The sequence below is a fragment of the Apteryx rowi genome, unplaced genomic scaffold (assembly GCF_003343035.1).
Source record: "Apteryx rowi isolate R43461 unplaced genomic scaffold, aptRow1 scaffold_467, whole genome shotgun sequence".
Classification (NCBI taxonomy): Eukaryota; Metazoa; Chordata; class Aves; order Apterygiformes; family Apterygidae; genus Apteryx; species Apteryx rowi.
Window position 1 is genome coordinate 53,266 of NW_020450724.1, and position 21,674 is coordinate 74,939.

A 21,674-nucleotide genomic window follows, 5' to 3' on the forward strand; every position below is an offset into this window, starting at 1 on the left:
GCGGCACGGTGCCGGCTGTGCTTCCCATGCCTCCGCCAGGGTGCTGTGCTCCGTGGTGCTGCCTGGCTGTCAACCCACTGAGATGTTTTGTCACTGTGGCTTCTCAGTAATCAAGCAACGATGTATATCTGTTTTATGCCTCAGGTATGCACCATCCAAGAATGTGTGTTCATATTGTCCACTAAGGCTGCTTGACTTATTTAAAAAAATAATATATTCATCTTCTGCCTCTAGTTTTTTTCCCCCAATAAAGACTTCGCAGAAGTGTTAACAAAGCTGCTGTCAGCTCCTGACTGATTCCATGTTTTATATGCTGTTTCCAACTTGGCATAAATCCTAAAATTAATAAAATGATATGGTTCTCCTCTTGGTAATTAAAGCAAGATGATTRTTCTACAATAATAATCCTCTTAAATAGTCAGGCATATAAACAATGGAAAGATAATTCTTTGCTCAGCAATGTAATATACTGGTAAATAAAAAAAATAGATTACTTTTGAATTGATAAACAGGTAATCCTGTTTGTTTCAGTCAGAATAATGAATCTCCATTTGGGTAACAAATGAGCATTTGGTTTGTGACCCTGAAGATATAAGGTAGAATTCAGATAGTCCATGCATTTAAAAATGACTCTTTTATCAACTTGCTGATTCTGAGCCTAAAGCATACATCATAGCTAAGGATAACAATCTGTTTCATCCTTCTGACTTCATATATTCTGATAACTACTAAACAAATAAAGGTGTAAAGGATATTTTTATCTGCAAGAAATTCTTATTTTAAAAAAATCTTAAAACTTAGAGCTAGGTTGGCTGTGCTGTAAATTTTACACAGATCACGGACATTTTTGCAAATGTTTGTTTGATGCTTGTTTTTTATCTTAGAAGAGCAGTTTCCTTAACACAAGCAAAATTACCACTAGCACAACAGCAATCAGCCTTAGGCATGAATGCTTCCCAGAGGCAAACAGCTCAACGGGGAGGGAGCAGGGGCTGGGGCAGCCGTTATGGCGTGGGATGGGGGTGAGGGCAGTTTGGTGCCCAGCAGCAACTGGGGGGAGACTGGCAGAGGGGACGCTACAGGGGCTTAGCCCCTGTCACGCTGCATCTCACCACCGAGCTCGGCAATATCAGTGACCTAGGTAGGAATGCTGAGGCCAATCATTTTAGGGGCATTCAGATACCATAAGATTAAGAGGAAAAATGAAACCCTGCCATACAAGACATGTAAATGGCTTTTCCACCCCCCCTTCATCCATCATAGGGCTTAGAGTTTCTGTGCATCCACTTTTCTCAGAAAGGTTTGGTTTTGCATCCAAGAATTTGTTGAAGATGAAGTCTGGTTATCTTTCTTCAGAGTTACTGGACATTTGGCAGCCTGGTCAAAGCTGAGCTGCTTTATGTCCAGAAATTTCCAAGTCGTATCTGATGTGCAGTGCAGATCGGTTGCATGGCTCAGGTGCAGCAAGTCCAGCCCCTCCTCAGTGGTGCGTGAGCAGAAAGCCTAACGCACCTATAAATCTGGTGGTCGTGTGCACAACCCAGCAGAGACTGTGGGACCTATACTCCTTAACTGTGGCTGATGTTTCGGATTTTGAGATTTAAATGTGATAATAACCTGTTTTAATATCCATTATATTACTCTGACAAATCAAATGGAAATATAAAGGAATATGATAATGCAGCATATAAATAAGCTTCTCTTCATATTCATGTTGATATAAATCAGAGCAGAATTTGTCCCCAAGTCTTGGCTTCCTGTGTAAGCAGGATCAAACAAACTAAAAAGAAAAACAGAACTGATGGGTAACAGGCAAGTGTTTGTTAGCAATGACAGTGGTGTTGTAATTGCTAACACTACTGAGAAATAGGTAAAAAATCAATTCACGCCACAACTAATGTAGCCGTGAGCTCTGTTATGGAACTAAAGGGAAGAAACTTAGCCTTAGTCGAGCATTGTCTTTTTAGGCTCCAATATTTTTCCCCTTCAATGTAAATAAGTATAAATCACTGCTATATTTTTGCAACCCTTTTCTGAAAAGAGAAAAACAGTACAGCGGGAGGGAGCCAAAATAAACTGTCACCTGGAAATCCCAAGTTACATATTTATCTTTTTTTTTATATATAAAATTCTTCCTGCTTTGTTGCTATATCACAGATTACTGTTTTTGAAGTAAATGAACATGTTTGTCCTATCCATTCTCAGATGAAAACACAGCTAGGTTTTATTCATACCACTCTAGAATAAGTTGGGTCTTTATGCCTACGTTATTCAAAGAAGCATGTTCAGGTTTATACCGACTATACAAAGCAAGCAGAGTTTTGCTCTAAGAAAGCTCCCAAGCTAGTCTCTTGTATGCTGAAAGACGTTATTATAATTCCTCATTGTCTGTTCCTCACTCTGGTAATAGAGGTTTCTCTGATAGTATGTGTGTGTTTTGAATGTGGAAATGGACATACTGTCTCTCAACAGGACTTATTTAATCCAATTTCTGATGCTATTATCACTGACAGCTTTYAGGGGAGCAGCTGTAGTTTTGATTTATGTCCTCAAAGAATTTATCCTGTCAAGGAACATTTCCAAATATGTCGGGACACATAAACCCTTCTCGAAAGGGATTCCCTATGAAGTATAAAATGATAGGATCAAGGGATTACAAGTGTTTGACACATTTCTGATTTAAAACAATGTATAACCCTTTGGGCTCTTAACTAGAGTTTGTCTATTCCGATCAGTCTTGACTCAAAAACCCTTGAAGACAATGCTAAGAGTGGTAAGCAGGGGCAACTTTGCAGGTGAACCTCTCAGGGAGCAATTAGATTGATCAATTTTATATAAGTAATCCAGGTCTGTATCCAGGTAGCATATACAGGGTTTAAGTGTTTCTATTAAGGTTTACACTATATGAATTAGACTTAGCAAGTACTACTTATATTTTTAAGTATGTAAATTTGAAGATGATACTGAAAATTCTAGTGCATCAATGACAGCTCTTAAATCATAAAAATTGAATACTGTAACATGCTATATCACTCACATTTCTCTCTGACCCCTTTTCACACATCTCTTGAAACAGACCGCAAACTTTGTATAGTAGTGCGACTTACGGGTCAGTGATAGAAGGACTTTTATATGGAAAATAACTTATTTTCAAGGCCTTCTAAGAGCAAGGTATAATTATTATGATGCAATCAATCAAAACTGAATTTGTGTGAAGACCTACTCTACAGATTTTATTGTGCAGAGGTTACAGTGACAGTGCTTACAAGAGTATCATGTTAAAGTCTTTAAGAATATCAAACTCCAGAYAGGTTCCCTTATTGCAGTTTTATCCTTCCTGATGAAAAAAATACATAAGCAAGACTAAGTGGCTTTGTTCAATTGATCCAGAATTGAATGGGAACAATTTGCAAAATTATTTCTTTATCTTTCAAGTAAAGGATTGTTCAGAGACCTATTGGTCACACATCTGACCTCACTTACACTGGCTTACAGCTGAAATCGATTGAGTTACTCTGGATTTATGGGAGTATAACTGGGAGTATATTTGGTAGAAGTACGCATAGCTGTCTAGGTTATGGGAACTGGAGCCTAGTCTAATGTTAACTGCTTTTTCCTGCAGCCTTGAAGAAATAACGTCTTCATGCCTCAAGGTTTCTTTCTTTCCCCTTTTATTTTCCTTCCCTTTTCCTTCAAAATAAGAAAATTAATATCTCAAAGAGGTGACTATTAAAAACAGTATTTGAACAAAATTCAAGGCTAGTGAAAGTAAACCAGATCACTATTTTCCATAACTTTTTGACCCCACAGTTTTTGGACACATCTATGTCCTCATCTTTTTTTGTCTATTGCTGTATTAAATCCAAGACACAGGCTTGCAGAGCTGGACGTGATGGAGTACTGGACATAGTTCCCAGTTGAACCCAGGTACTTAACAGAGAGAGGCACCTCTAGTCAAGAGAAAACTTACCCTAACCTTTGCCAGAGTACAGTGCATCTTTTTTTTGCTCAAGCATCTCAGCATTAGTATCAATGATGAGATGGTCTGTTTTCTGGATAATCAAGAATTCAGTTATCTGGGGAAATTTGCAGTGCAGTTAATAGACATGGGGGATCCTGACCCTTTTTTTGGATAACAAGATATTTCAACTTTTAGGACATTGCATTGTGTTTGGTATGCTATAATAAAGGTTATCTAGGATGTATTCATACATGAAGGCAGCACTATAAAAATCATGACTGCTTTAATTAAAATAATCTTGTCCAATTAAGAAATTTGTTCCTGGTCTCTAGGAAAAAACATCAAGTCTGCCCCAGCCATGTGTTCTGACTTGCTGGCACTCACTTATTTCTGACAGTTTCCATGCTATTCAGGACTGCTGTCTTTCATATCTTCTTTCATTTTGAATACGTCTTGGTAAAAAACTGTCCATAGTTTTAGTTGCATTATCAGATCACAGCTGGAATGACAGCCAAATACACATGCTCAAAATAAGAGGAGATTTTTCCTGGAAGGAATTATTTTTTCTGGATGAATGCTTCAGCAGGCTTCCCAGTAGTGTCTCCTTAGGCTGCTGTTGCCTGCTAGTACTACAGAAGCTGTCAAGAGCTATTGGGAAGTATCACAGGTTTCTTTGTCTTCACGTTTTTCAGATCCTGAACAGGAAAAGACCCCTCTTCAAGGCTCAAACAACAGTTCAATATCATGTATTTCTTAATTTCAATACTAGAAAAATTAAATTCTTTTCTTTTTTTTTTCTTTTTCTTTCTTTTTTTTTCCTACTTGAAAACTGGGCTGGCGGCTAATGAAGAGATGCTTGCTGGCAGACATGGCATGATTGTACCACTTATTTGTACTGTCATAGAGATGGAAACTATCTGAGGTGTCACTGTAGAATAACTCTTAGAAAATGCTTTTATTAAAACACTTTAAATGTTTTGTGTCATGATACATTGTAGAGTTTTCAAGCTGATTTTAGTCTTCTTTTCACATTCCATATTGAAAATAAGGTATGGGGTGGCAGTGGGGGGAACCAAACAGTCTCTGCTGCTGGCTATTTTCATTCACCAAATATTAGTGCATGTGATAATTAGGCAATTTTCTGGTATTTCTGATTGTGGTAACTTGACACACCTACCAAAACTACTATATAATAGTTTTTTTGTTGTTGTTTTGTTTTTTTAATCACTAGCCAGCAGTGCTGGATTTAATATCAGAATGATAGAAGAGGAAAAACTGACATCTACTCTGTGAGGTTAATGTGCCTCATAAAATAAATGTAATGAAGCTACAGAGGAAGCAGTACAGAAACTCAGACTTCCAGTTCAGTGGCCACTTTGTTTCTAAGAGGTGCTTATACAGACTGTGCTTCCTGTAGATTAATATGAGAAAATGAGATGGCTTCTGCCAATTACTTTAGTGTCATCACGATCATTACTACAAAACCAAGGGATAATGAATAAAAGAAGGTATTTCCTGGGTAATAATTAACTCCACAAATATTTGGCCAAGTTCTTCATGTGCCTCTTTCAGCTCAGATGTCGTAGATTTACATGTGTGTTTTGTGCTTGCACACATGTGGGAGACCAAAATACATCTCTAAGAGCAAATGATGAAGATCTTTCCATTAGCAAATGTCATGGAGTAATAGGATCAGATCTATAGAGAAAATTGCTAATGTGGGCATTTACACTCTATATGTTTTGTTTTTCTCTCTACTTTGAACTACCTCTATGCTCCTTGGGGATGTTCCTGCAGCGCGTCTTCTGGTTTAGTTCCTTCTGGGAGGAATCCAGTTCATGTGCTCTGAAAACAGCTTCAGAAGGGAATCCAAAGCACAGTTAGTAAGGACACTTGTGAAGATTGCATCAGAAGCTCACTCCCCATCTGTGCTGACATGGTAATGAAGACGTACCCTTTGTGTCTACAGAACAAATATTAGGAGGCATACTTTGCTACTTGCATTTTCCAGTGCTTTGAATTACTGGTATCTGAGTCTCGAAATGTATAGCCCTCACAGTGAGGGGTTCTGTGAAACTCTTATTTTTGACTCATTTCAATTCTTATTGCTGTTGTATTAAATTAAAGATTCTGGGAATCACATACTTAATGTGTCAAGCAATAATTCCATTTATCATGAGTATTTGCGTGAATGGAATCTGATTACTTCCAGGTTTGTGGAAACCAAATCTAAAACAGAAGAATCAAAACAATCCCTGAGAATGATTCCTAAAAAATGAGAAAAATCTTGTGAGATTTAAGCAGCCATGATACAGTTTATGGAACTAGCTTTACCAAGCAGAGTTGATCAAAGCAGTCACTAGACCAACTGTGAGAAGACAGAATACCTATTTAAATACAACTAGCATAATACTATAGATATGTTACCAAAAGGTCTCAGAAGAGCAGCTGGGGGATGCTTGTGGGGAGCATATGTATGAGCTTGAAGAAGCATATGTATGAAGTGAATTTTATTACGGAACAGATGTCAAATATGTTGAACTGTGATACAATGTAGATCATTTTATTGGCTTCCTTGTAAGAGACAATTTTAAAAGAGTACTGACTAATCTCTTCTTTCTTGTAGATCATCAAGGGAGGGAGATAAGTCAGTGACCAACTTCTTGAAGGGATGAAGAACTCCTTCGAGGTGAACAAGGCCAAGAGAAAAAGGCCACTTTCCTTAAGGCAAGGTAACAGGAGGGGGAGGGGGGCATCCAACAGTGGGGTCGGGGGATTTTTTAAGCACCTGACAAAGGGGCCCTTGACGTTTCTTTCTTTCCTTTCTGAGGCCCTGCCTCCCGGAGGGGAAAGAGAGGATGAAAAAGCTCATAGGAAACGTAAGTGATCTTTATTGACCTGTGACTTTTGTGTAACCATGGCCTCTGGCATGTGACTCAATGTGCATTTCTTGTCAAAACAGGTAAGGGAATTGTGCACTGCCCTGAAGGAATGTATAGTGTGTGTGTACAGTGCTGAAAGGCAAGAGATTGATGTGAGGGCTGAGGTGAGAAGAAGAGGATACAGGAAAACGTGAGAGGGAAGAAGCATTGTGAAATGAATTACTCTTTGTTTCCTCAATGCTGACGGAGGATTCCCAGGGTTATTCACTCTTTTCTGTTACTAACTCAGTGTTACTCCTCTTTTCTCCTTCAAAATTTCATATTTATTTTTATTCAGGAGCTACATAGGTATATGGTTTTATTTTACTAAATTTGATAAGGTTTTTCAGATTTAGAAAATATTTCCATCTAATATTTCCACAATTGTATGTAATATCAATGCAATATATATGCATATTGTATCAGGAAAGAGTTGATAGGCTGCACAGGATAAATTAGCCTTACTTGTGATGGTTGAAACAATTCATAGTGCCGAGGAGAATGGAAAAATAGTGTCCAGCAAAGCTAGTATGTTTTAGAAGGGAAAGGCAGGCTTTGAATTCTTCCTGAAGACTAGGTCAGGAGCTAAAGTCCATCCAGGAGCTGAGGTCCTCATCAAACATCCCAGAGGAGAGACAGAGCCTGAAAAGGAACAGGGAAGTTCATGCTGAAAGCTTTGTAAGAGGGTAACTTAGTGGGCTAGCAGTATAYGACTTACTAGCAAGAAAGCCGAGTCCATGCTGTGATCTGCCAGAACCACGGATATCCAGAGAATGCCTTGATAAAGTTCATCACACCCACAGCTAAAAAGGAGAGGAAAAATAGGGTGTTTCCAAGACATCACATATGAGTAGCACAGCTTTTGATTTTTCCTTTCCAAAGCCCTCTGATTTGTAGGAAAAACAAAGTAGGTGAGGTGCAACAGACTTATATCTAAAAGAAAGCCTAAAACTAAACTGACAATCTGCAAGAGGTGTAAGTACCTTCCTCCAGTCTGTGGGGTCAATATGCATGCCATGTTTCAGCTTTTTGCTTCGCTGAGTTAGAGTAAGTCTAACAACRCATGTCCTTTTTTTTTTCCCCTGTGCGTTGTAGGTCTTTTCATGAGGCAAGCAGTCCTTCCAAATTGCATAAATGATAGTTTGCACTTTTTTCTTTTATTTTGAATACCTGAGTTATGGTGTAACTTTTTGGCTTGGGGAAAAGAACAAGAGGAAAGAAGGTTCAAATGAGGATTTAGGAAATAGGTTGAAGAAAATGAAGCATGTGAATAATATTAACATGAAACAGTTTTATAGACCTTTTGACCTCTTTGAATGAGTCCTCTGTGTACCACTTTCTGAGATTAGTTGACGTATTTACAGACATTGTCAAAGAGAAAAAGAAAGGATGAAAGGGATGGGAGGTGGAAGACAGCTCCCTGGTCCCTGCTGTAAAAATATTATCCAATCCCTGTTTGGTTTCTTTTTCTGGTCTCACTTCATAGAAATATTTCAGGGAAAAAGACAATTTCTCCCTGTGTTTCAAGCTGACTCCTGATCCCTCACATCAGATTTACCTAACTGTTTCATCCTGGGAGCAGGGAGATCAGACCTGAGAGTTCATGTCAGCGGCAGCAGTCTCTCCACCAGATGCACCTAAGGGGCGAACAACAAAGTGTTTGCAAGTTTGGAGGGGTTTGTYTTCCACATCTCAAAAACATCCGCTCCTGAGCAGCTGACAGTAGCAGCTATACTAAAGTGTCCCACAGAGCGATCAATCTGAATTGTAAAATATCCCATGAAACAGTTTCACTCCCACTGGTATTGCCCTCAGCCCCAGAATTCAAGCCTAATTTGAGGAACGCTTTGAGGAATGAAAATTCAAAGGAGTTTGCAGTGCAAATATATCGGAGACTGATTTATAAATTGCGAATGGTTTTGGCCGCCCCATCACTGTGCCTCGTGAACGTCACCCTGCCCTGCGGAGCCAGGAACTCTGGCTTCACTGCCTGCATGCCTGATGAGCGTGTGCTGCGTTAGGTGCCTGAAAATGAGGTATGACGGAAGTGGAGAGCTGAGCAGGAAACCATGAAAAAGGAGTAATAGGAAAAGCCAAAAATAACTGTGAGGTTCAGGTCTGAGCCTGCTGTCCCCTTTCCTCCGGTTGGGATTTGCAACTCATGGGCATCAAATTGCAGAGGATGGCTAAGCCACACTACCGAAAAAAAACCCCACAGTGAATATTTAGGGGTGATGCTTCGTTTTACAAAATTAGAAGGGGCTTTTGCCCATCCCAAGAGGCAGGTCTTGATTCCTGATTTGAAACTGGGATTTGATGATATATCTTCCACTTCTCAGGAAAGCGACCTAAAGTACTGGCTTACTGGGAATTCTGTCTCTCAGAATTTCTCTCCTATTAAATCTGTTCCACTTTGTGTAAACAATTAAATATTAATTCAGCTGGGGGAAAAAGAAGGGAGGAGAGATTGACTCTATAGCCTGGTGGTTAGGGTAATCATGTGGGAAAGTCAGATTCACGTCCCTCTTCAATTAATTATTTATATCAAATGGAATAGTGTCAGCTGGAGGGACTGAAAGATTTACTTCAGACAATGTTATAGCCTGATGGTTACAGCAGGCTCTCAGGAGGGTGACAAGCTGGACTTAAATCCCTTCATCAGGTCTGAGCTAGGGAAGGGAACTCAGGTCCACAGAAACCTACGTATTCTCATTTCTATTAAGCCATTGGAAAAGATAAGCTTTAATTTATATGTATTTTTTATATATAATATTTATATTATATATATATAATTTTATATTATATATAATAAATATTTAAAGCCTTTTGGGGGGAGGCAGTTGTTATTGGCTTAACATAATGAGAAGAATGCTTGTTTTCTAATGCAGCTATGATCTAGGAGGAGTTTAGTGGTTATGTGGTAGCTTGACCAGTGGTTTGGAGGTCCAGGAACCGTGTAAGTGCAGATAAAAGAGTAAATACTCTCAAGGTTAGCTAACGATAGTTTGGTAGGCAGGTGGTTTGCAAAGCAGTGCTTTCTAGCTGTCCTTGACTGCATACATGATATTGGCAGAAGTGTAAAACTGTAGGGAATGTAGCTGTTGGAAATTTGTGTAGTTGGGGAATTCAAATGCTTCCAGATGAGGAAGAGGCAAAAAAAGGCCTGTAAAGATCTACATTTTTGGCCTTAGTCACCAAAATGGCAGTAATTCTTTTAATCCTTTTGTGAATATAGGGTCTGAAAAGGTTTTAACTTCCTTCTCATTCTGAACAACCTACTTAGTAGCTTTGATACAAGCCTGAGATCTGCAACACTCGACTGATTTGGAAAAGTGCTGTCTGAAAGTAGTGCTGGCTGAGGTACTTTTGGAAGTATTTTGTGAGGACGTTTTCTTGCACTTATATTTAATCTAACAATACATTTTTACATCAAGTAAAATTACTGCATGACAGGTGCTGCTTCTTAGGAACTAGTATGCATTTTAATTTTTGTCTAAGAAAAAACGCTATATGTACCTAAGTAGTGATGACACTTTACTTCCATAGAACTGCCCCCACCATCCCTTTCCTAAGAGTAGTCTGCTTATTTTTGAAGAGGTCCCTGCCTCTTTCCCTTTCTTATCACATGAGACTGAATTATAGGGTCACTTAGTATTGTTATAATAATTCATGATGGCACGTATTTGGGACCTTTACTCATATGGCAACTGCCCTATTTATCTATTTATTTATTTATTTTTAAAGAAAAATATGACATGAGAATTTTTGTGCATCGAGTATTCTGCAAAAATAACTGTAAGCTGTACTGGCACTCAGACCCTTCAGGAAATGGGTGTCCTTSAGATAAGCAGCCATTCCTCTGACCTCCAAAATACTCTGCAGGCTCATTCATTCACTATCCATGACTCCATTCACAGTATTTCATGTTTATGTAATCTCAGTAACCTGTAAGGGAATCAATGGACAGGTAAGCCTAGCAAGCTTTCACTATACGCCATAATTTTTTTTTTCTTTTCTTTTCTTTTTTTTTTTAAACTATGTTAAAAATTGATGGTGTTGCTCAGGCCAGCATTACTAGCATTTTCCAGCTTTAACTATGGTGTCTCATTCTGAAGATTGAAGTCATAAGGAGAACAATAAAGTGCACTATTACCATAGCCAAGATTATTATAACACCACTAAATATCACAGTATAAATCTGCTTTGCTGACACTTTAAGATGATAATCTTACACTTCATCTCAGATACCATACTTTCACTTCACAGCTATGTGTAGTGGAGCGGATGTATCCTGGTTATACACCATAGTAGGAAATGTCTCAGAAATACAGTTCAGCAGAATAGGCCAGGCTTTACTTATGTGGTTTAGATTTGCAATGGGTTAATTTCCACACTTGTGGGGTTGGTTTGTTTGTTTGTTTGTTTTAAAGGGAGGGGGGCAAGACACAGTTCTGAAATAGTATTTGAAGATGTTTTGCTGTAAGATGGGAAGACGTGACTGCAGATTCTTTTGCCAAGTATTCGACCCGATGCAAACAGAACTGGAACACAGAATTAAAGGGGAGTTAAAGGACATTGCCATGGCAGGTGGGGTATCCTTGGAAGAGTGTATTCCCAGTGCAGGCAAGGTTGTTAGAGTTCCCCAGCATAGAATAGGGAATTTCAAGAATAAAAGAAATGGCAATGCTACTTGTCGTTCCTTGAAAATCAGAACACTGTCATTGAGAAGCTAGTGTTCAAAGACAGTGAAGCTTGTGCCTTCAACTTCATTAGAAAGAATCTAGCCTGATCTTCAAACAAGATGCCTAAATACATTTGGTTACTTTTCTGAATTTACTGGAGTTGTAAATTATATTAAATGTTTGAATTAACAACAAACCTGAAACAATAAGTTCTTGATGAATACAAATTAAACAAAAAGAAAGTTAACTGATGCTTTTAGGTAGTTGTTGGGCTAGCTGGGGTGCAGAGCCTTGGGTATCTTATTTAGAAGGATGCTGGAGATACCATTACTGTACTAACCTAGGCGTTTAAAACTAAGGGCTAAACTAGAGAACTGAAGAGATTCTTCTTTCACCAAAGAAGAAAAGTATATTGAGTGTCAAACACCAGTATATCAAAAGCTCTTAGAACGTTGTCTTCAGAGGGAAGAAATGAACTGCTGACATCAGGACTGTAAGTGTACAAGCTCACAATTCCTGCCTGAGTAAAACATTATATTTTATTTTGTACTTCTATAGCACTTCCCATCCAGGCATTTCAGAAATTTAAACGTTAATGGTAGAAAAAGACAGGAAACTAGGTAAACTAAAATCAGATATGTTCAGTTTCTCCAGCTTTCAAAAATCCACTAGAAAATCGGTGGCAGAGAAACCGAAGAGCAGAAATCCTCAAATGGCATATATTCTGTCAATACAGGGAATGATAAATGTGAGATATTGCCCACCTTGCACTCCCCCTCGGCTAATGCAAAGAGTGTGTATACTGGAGAGCAGCTAATGACCTGATCCAAAGTGCATTCAAATCAGTCAGTCTTCAAATTTGCTTGCATGCGCTTTGGATCAGGCAATAACAACTGTACTGCTGTTTTGCAGTAAATCTTTTAGTGTAAGATCAGCAGATCATTCATTTTTTCAGAGCAAGCAGGAAGCAATATTCCTTTAGCATATCTATTCTGTATTTTTTTTTCCCCTATATAGAAGTGGACTTCTCCCCCAGCCTTTCACAATATCAGACACTATCAGCGAAGTTTGTGGAAAGAGAATGTGATATGAAGTTGAATATGTTTTCTGTGCACCATAATTTTCAAAATAATGATCTTTAATCTTCAGACAAATAAATAATCCCTGTGTATCATTACTGACCTTTTCTACAGCCAGTATATGAAAACTAATAGAATCACTATCGCTATGCTAGTGACTTCCTACACAGCAGAAAGGCTTTATGGAGACTGCAAAAATAACAGTCACTAATGTAGAGCATAGTGAATAGTACAGGTCCTGTAAAAGGGATGGGCATCTCCCTGTATAGTGCCCCTCTTTTCCTTATATTTGTGATGAAATCTATGGCATTGTGATCTGTTCTTACAGCAGTGATTCAAAATAAATGGCTACGTTGCACAATTGGACAATGATTCAAGTACCTAAGTGTGCACTGGGTCCCACTGAAGCCAATTCTTGCTGAGTTTCCAGAAGAAAAGTGAGGGAGGATATATAAGACAAGAAGTTTTATTTCAAAAGCAAGTAACTGCGGTAATTTGCAGAAGTAATAAAAGAGAAAATATGACCATCTGAAAGGTAAATGGGTTTAAGAGCATAATGCTCAAGTATACTTACAGCTTGACCCTGTGGGGTGCTAAGGAAAGGGCTGTCAGCCTCTCCTAGAGCATCCTGGATTTTCCAAATGTCTGTATTCCTGGCCACGCCTGCGATTCCATCTCAGCCTTGCAAAGCTCAATTTACTCACAGTAAGATCTACTATTTCACAGTTCATGGTGTTCTCTATTGTGAAAAACATGAGTCTCCTCCAAAATTCATAGCTGTGCTTTATAAGATGTAATTTTGTACAAATGGAAGTCATTTGGTATTGTGTGTTCAGCAATTGTCCTGGATCCATGTAACTGTGTATGCACATATTAAGAGTACTTAGTTCAGTGAGTTTTTCACAACCAGCCCTCAATAATGTAAGTGTCAGCAGTAATTAATACTTTTGGAATTGAAGGAGAATAACAAAAAAATATGGTGTACAACTACTGACTTGTAATAGGAGATTTATTGAGACTGTGGTGAAACAGTGAAAAGAAAAGTGAAAAATCAATTAAGCTATTTTAGAAGTAAAGATTTTTTTCAAGGTTATTAAGATACATGTAAGCAATCTAATTCCTGTTAATAATGTATTTTAACAAAATATAGTGCCGTGTTTACAGTTGCAGTTATTGAAATGTAAAATGGTGTGCAAAAGTTTTGCTGAATTTATATGCCCAGTTCCAAAAAGCAACTTATTTTTTTTTAAATTCATTTTGAACAGCTATGTTATTGGCAAAATACAAAYAGAGTGATAAAATCAGCTCTTGACCCTAATGACCCCTCTTGCTGGCCCACATCCTGAGGCAGCCAGGAAATACCTGCCTCCTCTTCTATGCCTAGTTTTCCACACTGGGGAAGAATCAGCTCTCTTGACTCATCTCCATTGCATCTCTGATCCTACAGCATACCTACAGCATCAGCAAAAACTACATATGTCTTGAATATTGTAGTCTGTATTTCCAGGGACATATGGCTAAAATATGTATGTTACGCCCTTGCAAAAATCCTGTGCCTTCTCACTGGGGGGGGGAGGAGGCATTGGATATATTGTTTTTTTGAGCACAAATATTGTCAGGTTTTCAACACCAGACCTCTGGTGCTCTGAGAGAGAAAATTAGGATATGTTTTATCACTTTAAGCCCTAGCAGTCAGAACAAAATAGTCTCTAACACCACCAAAATATTGAAAAATGAAATTATAGCCATGAAGTTGAATACTAGAGTCATCCAAGGCAGGTCAGAACTCCAAGTATTCTTGAGGTAGCTGGTTTCAAAGAGAGTCCCTTAAAGCTAAATGCGGAGAAAATGTAATGTCAAAAATAATCAAATAGCTATCTTCCCCTTTAAATCCATAAATGTATTTATCACTAAAAATTTTCTTTTTTGTTTACATGTCTGTCTTAGGTAAATCTCAACTGAGGGGAGAGAGAGGAAGAAAGGAAAAGACATACTTAAAGAGGGCACTATTATAAGCCAGTATAGCTCCGTGCTCCTGTTTTCTGGGCACTTAAAATCTGTAAAGAATTTGCTGGATAAGATCAATGTGGAACCTAAACATAGCAAAGATCAGCTTGACTCGGACATTGATTTGACATAAACCTTAGCTTTTGACATTCCTTTTTCACGATCTGTCTGCTTTTTAAAATTTTGCACTTCAATACTGCTTAAACTTTGGTTAGAAATTTCTTTTTTGAAGCTGTACGTTACCCTCTGTCTTGTAATATTTGATGTATTACTTGACTTGAGTGCCTGTGCTTCTATTTATTTACATATATTGTGTGTATTAGAAGAATAATCTCTCTGCTGGAGAAATTTAAGAGCTTTGATATTGGGAATATTTTTATTTGTATGTCTATTTTTATGGCAATCTTAATTTGCTTTCAGAAAGACAGGTCATTGAAACACACGTTGCTTCCTTATTGAAATAATAACATAAAAATTAATTAGCTTGATACACAAGGTGCAAAAAGAGTTAAAAACATGAGAGAGTAGTGGGCAGGCAGCAAGAATGTGGGACTAGGAACTCGAGGCAAACTGGTGCTCGGAAAAATGAACTCATTTTCTGCAACCCACTTGGTCAATACATGATACGTGCACAGCACTTAAAAAAATAGTGGTAAAGAGTTTGTCTCAGCTGGTGTTAGCATGTCTTATTTGTTTTCTGCTAATAAAGTGCTCTTAATGAGCACAAAGCAATGACTAGATCTTACGTGGCTGCACAGCTGCCTCAGATGTTGTGTCGGCAGTGATGGGTGCCAGACAGTAAGTTGTAGGAAGGAGAGTTTTACTTTATGTGTGCAGAGGGCAGTGTTGTAAGCAAGAGGCCATCTCGTCTAGCACTGCAGACAAGAACAGTAGATGTGCCATTAAACTTAGTCGCTCCTGCCCTTTTCTCTTTTATGCTTTACCTCTGTATGACTTCTGTGGCTATTTCTACATTTTCAAGTGGAGTGGCGGAGCAGGCGGAGTGGAAAGAAGCAGTTGATGTCAAGGACCTGACATCCCCACTAGGCATCTTTCAGGAGGTTCACTTTGGACCAGCCCTTGCTCTAGTCTGCTCTTTGGACTGATCATCATTAGCAGTTGACATATAATAGCTGAGCCTTCACGCCACATCTTCCGATCTGGTCTCATCTAAAAGTAATCCAGTCCATGAACTCCAAGGCTGCTGTCCCCATTGATGGGGGAACCAAATCCCCCTCCTCACTCCCCCTCATTGGAGGAGGAACGCTACGGCACCCTCAAACGCGTTGTCTCCTTTTATGTTGATAGGAGGAATCACAGAATCACAGAATCGCAGAATGGTTGAGTTTGGAAGGGACCTCTGGAGATCATCTAGTCCAACCCCCCTGCTCAAGCAGGGTCACCTACAGCACATTACACAGGATCGCGTCCAGGCGGGTTTTGAATATCTCCAGAGAAGGAGACTCCACAACCTCTCTGGGCAGCCTGTTCCACTGCTCTGTCGCCCTCACAGTGAAAAGGAAGCAGCCTTTTCTCTTGCCTTCTCTCTAGACTGGGGTTAGATGCCACGGTCTTAGTTTAAGTACCTTTTCTAGTCTACTCTTAGTCTGCTCATCTTTGCATTAGTCATTTTCTTCTCRTCAGTAAAGTCCATTGGGAAGCAGTACATTTTTAAAAAACTAGAGCTAAGGCTGCCAGTTTGCTGATTTTCAAAGCACCTGGTGAACTGGAATATCTTCAAATATCATCAGGCCAAATGAATAGGTAGACAGATGTGTATCCAGGAGGTCCACGTCTTCCTTTTCCCACACATGTCCTATTTCTGTTCTTTGTAAGCCAACAGAATTATTCTTTCCTTGACTGCATAAAATGCAGATCTCTTAACAGATAAAAAATCTCAAAATCTCTGTGCTAGTTTGTCCTGTTTGTAGGCATTTACTAGTGAACCTAATTTGTGCTTATATCTATGCTATAATTCTGCAGTAACTTTATTGAAATCAGTTACTTTATCTAAAATAACACCAAGAGCATCACTTTGCTTACCTTTCAAGTACTTGGATGATGTAAAGCAGTATCTAAATACTAAGAATAATTTAGTGGGAAAAAAATAATTTTTCTATTACAATAAATATACATATAACCTTTTAAATAGTAGTAGATGGGATGAATAATATAAGAAGTTTCTTTAATATACTGTTTTTTCAATATCATAAGCTTGATTCTGGTCTGATGGGAGCAATGGCATTGTAATCATGGCAGTTTTTCTAGTTTAAAAACCTGAGATTGAATTTCTCTCATTAGGCTTATGCAATGGTAGGCATATGTACTTTTATCATTGAAGTACAGTGAACAAAATGTGATTCAGAAATTAAAAATTAAAATGTTAATGTTATTGTCAATGACTTAGCATATATTTCAGATATAAATGAGAAACTTTCAGATTGCATCAACAAAAAATTCCCACTATACTTAGGAAGAAAGTTCACTTCTATTGCTACACTGTATCAGCTTTTTGAAAAGAAATGCAAGACAATAGTTGATCATCATCATTAACTGGTTCACTGAAGCACAATTTTTTAGCTACCTCATACAATAAATGCATAGAAAGAAAAGAAAAAAATATATTTATATTCAGATTGTTTCTTACTTGGTTTAAAATTACATCGCAGTCAGAATCTCTGAATTCCATCTGTTTCTGGAATCCCTTGCAAATTTTCCCACTAGGAAAAAAGAGTTTTCCAAAGGGCAGGGGTCTTTATTCCCTCCTGTCTGCAAATCTTGTGATATCTACAGTACATGATACCTGCACAGCTTCTCAGAAGACAGGTTTTTGATGTTACAACATCACTGTCATAGTTGGCATGGTTGTGATCAAATAGAAAACTGGAAGATAGTCTTAGAATTCATTGTAGAAACGGTCATCGTAAAGCTGTTTTGCAGTGCACTGGCTTCAAATTTAATATTTATCCTTAGTCAAATGATTTCCTTAAATCGCAAGCAACGCTTGAATGTGATGGTTTACATCTTTTCATGTGAATTTACATCTGAGTTATTGAGTTGTCTTTTAAAGTATCGGAGTTCCACTTCAGTGGTGAGATAAACAATGATTTAGAAAAATATACTTCTTTTTTTAAAATACTTAAGTAAACATGAGTCATATTGTTAAAAAAATTACCTCAAACAGTTGAATAATTTCCAAATATATCAGAATAGTAGATCTCTTTCTCATTAGCAGGGGATACAAAATACTTAGTCGGAGTAAAGAACTCAGCTAAACTGTAGGAACCCTATTTTTAAGAAATCAAATAAAATAGTCTTCAATTTGGACATCAAAGACCAGTCAAGGAAATAAAAGAAGCTTTTCCAATCATGCAGAGCTTCCCAAGTTAATTCATTTACCCAATACACTCCATTTTTTTATAGTTGGGAATTTGCACATTAAATATTTGGCAAAAGCTTGCCAAATATTTCTGTGAACAACTCAGAAGCAATATTATCAATCATTTCTAACTTGCAGGCACACTTCAGACCTTGGGATCTTTGCCCTGCCAAAGAAATTTTTCACAGAGTGAAAAAGGAGTGATTTAGGGAACGTGCAGTTCCATTAGCCTTTCTGCTATTACGTTCCCAGGCTTGTCAGTCTGCCACCCTCCACAAATTATATTTGTGAATTTAAAAACAAGAGCAATTCCTTCTCATTTCTTTTGCTGTCTGGGATACTATTATTAATTCCAGATATTATGCTGATTATTTGCATTACAGTAGTCAAAACAATGATGAGGTATTTCCCTTCAAAGATTGCATCTTATTTAAAACAAATTTAACCCTTATGTTTTGAAGCTTTTGCACAGACTTTTAACTATTTGAATTTAATGTCTGGTAACATTTTAAACAGTTACATTCCAATGCCACTGTATAACCTGGAAATTCCTATACTGAATAACCCGTTATCTGCTGAAAACAGCTTAATTTTAATATGCTGCAGTTGACTTAAAGGTTAAGCGACCTCTTAAAAGAATGTGAACTTGAGAATTAGGGAGTTCTTATACTCTCAGGTGGCATTTTATTCACCACAAGAAGTAACTGCTAATGAGCTCCCTAGCTAGCAAAAGCTAGATGTAAAATATGTAAAACTCAAAATGTCTGGTGTTTCTGAAGAAAATACTGTGTGAGCTTGGCTTATTAGATAAATTATAATAGATCAAAGAAGGAAAGGGTAAAACCAAGTGTCAAAAGCTGAGAATGACCAGCCAATTCATTTTCCAATGTTATTTCATGGTCAACCCTTATTAAAGTACTTGGCTAATACAATTTGCAAATAAAAGATTACTTTATCTAAAAAGTCTATTGGATTAACATACATAAAAACTCAATATGATGGCTCAATACACCACAGAATAGGCTCATTATGTAGGAACTGATTTAATTCTTCTTTGCTGTTCAAATCAAACTTAAACAAAGTGAAGAGTCCCAATTTGAAGTATTTAGGTTAAAAAAAAGAAAGAAAGAAAAAAACTTCATTCTAGAGTTAGTCCCTGACTTAAGGAGAAGGGAAATTCTAGTAAGAACCACAGAACGTACTCTAACACACCTTACTATAAAGCTAAATCACTGACAAATGCAAAAAAAACTCAAAGGACAAACTACTTGTAGGAACATTGATGTCTCACCCCCTTGAGAATAGCAAGCAGCACTAGTCTGACCACTGTACTCTCAAGAAAATAATTATTTTGAGTTCCTAACTTTGCAAAGCACTATAGCAAGTATATAATCTCAAACTTACGCCACAAAGTATCTAAGTAGAGCTGCTACTGCCTTCAGTGTGACTTCAGGGGTTGGCTGTATAACCATAAATGAAAGTCTGTGCTTAAAGATAATTGGGTGCTTAAACAGTTTGCTAAACAAGAGTGTAAAATAATAGAAATATAGCTGTGTATCTATCTATCGAGATATCTGGGTACTTTAAAATATCTTTATTAAATTAAAATGTTGTTTTAGTTAATTTTAAATGCATGATATGAAAAAAGAAGGTTTTCAAACTGAAAAGTACCAGATAATGTTAGGACCAGTTCCAAAAAGAGATGTAGGTGCTTTAAAGTGGGGTTTCAGTTCAGTATAAAATCTGAATCGAAGATGGAGAGTCTAAAAAAATCATACTTGGTTTGTGTTTAACCCTAGAAATGTTTAAATTCCACAGATAGTTCTATTTGTGTTATTCAAGGTTTCTAGATAAATATTTTCTGCTTTTTGATGTCCATGGCAATTCCTTCATCTTTTTGGAAATGCACTGCTCATCCAGTAGTTCATGCCCGAAATTGCAATATTCCCCTAGTATGCAGCAGCCTCGTACTGAGGGCAGGCACTGAGCATGGAGAAGAATCTCGTTTAGTTCCTTTCTCATTGTGATGAAGTTTAGATTTTCCTCTGTCCTTCCTTAAGGACTGTGCCGTAATTGCATTGATTATATATTTCATGTTACAGCTGTTGGATAAAATCCAGCCCTCGGAGAAGAACACTTCCAGATGAGTGATTTAGTTCATAAGCTAAAATGTTGCTCTCTGCCTATGAATTAGTGGATCTTAAAGTCTGTTATGTGGAGTGGTGTAGGAGGATGCCCTGTCCGCAGTCTTGTGGCTATGACAGTCCCCRAAGAGAGAGAAGTATGATTTTGAAATTCTTCAGGCAAAGGAAAGTGTAGAGATGGGGCTTTCAACAGCTGGAACARCTACTGTATAGCTGTTGGAAGATCCACTCAAATTACGTTTTAATAAAGAGGAATAGCTTCAAATATATTTTGTGAGGTGTTTGTTCCATCTGACATGTTAGCCGCCTCTGAACACGCACGATAAATTCAACCTCTGGCTCCGCACAGACRCTTAAGGAATCTGATCTGGGCTTGAGCAATTCCAGAGGTGTAGGGCAGCTTATGGGCAACGCTTTCACACTCTGTCAGGCTGGTTAAATTTCATCCATGCCCCTGCCCCAGTTGAGGGGCGAGAGCTGCAGAGGTATATGGGTATTAGAAAATTGCGCTCCGGGATTGGGGTTCCTGTGTGCTCCCTCCAGCGACCTGTGGACCTGACTCAGAGCCATACCAGCAATGATACCCAGCGCTGCATCCAGCAGGCTGCTGAAAGAAAGAGAGAGCAGTATTTTAACTTAACCATCAGCTCTTAGAGCAGTCGTAAATATTGTTTTAGGCCTAACAGATAATGCGATCTATCACTGAGTTCCATAATAGCCTCCGTTTGTCTGGTGCTAATTACAGACTTGTTCTTGTCTCGCAATACCAGAGAGATGCACAGGCGGATGAAAATACAGCCCAGAGTAGACGGTACAGCTTGATACAGAGTACTCATTGCAAGGTAGCCACTACGCAGTTTATTTGGATAGATATGGTAGCAAAGCCATATTTGATCTCTATGAAATGGCAAGAGAGAGCCTGCTGCAGAAATAAATAAAAATAAAAGACTTTATTTTCTTGTATGATCTAATGATAAATAAGTCTGATAGCTAAAAGACACCGAGTAAGTTAGTTCATTCTGGTATTTTAAAAAATTCTGTTATCATGTGAATCTCCCAAGATATATCTTTACATATGTCAGCGTGTTATATAACTGTATCTATTGCAAGGTATATCTATGCAGAGCTTGCTATCAAAAGTCAGAGTTGATTTTTGAGATTCTAAGATACAGGACTTCTCAGTTACTGTGTAGCTTCCCAGTTCACAGTTAAGTTCATGTGTCAGTGGCTTCTGTTTGTTTTGGACATTATACATTTGCCATATATATTACTATGCAATATATGAAGAATAATAATTGATCAAAATCAATTAATAACATGATCTGAGCTGCTCAGGTTATTAGTTCCCATCCAGTGGAACTATGTTGTGAGTTCAGAGTAAGACAGTTTGGAAATACCAGATATAACATAGCTTTTGATTACTTTCAACTAACCACAACAGGTGATGGGAAATTCCTTTTCTGCTCAGTTTATCAGCAATAAGGCCTCCCAGAAAAACACA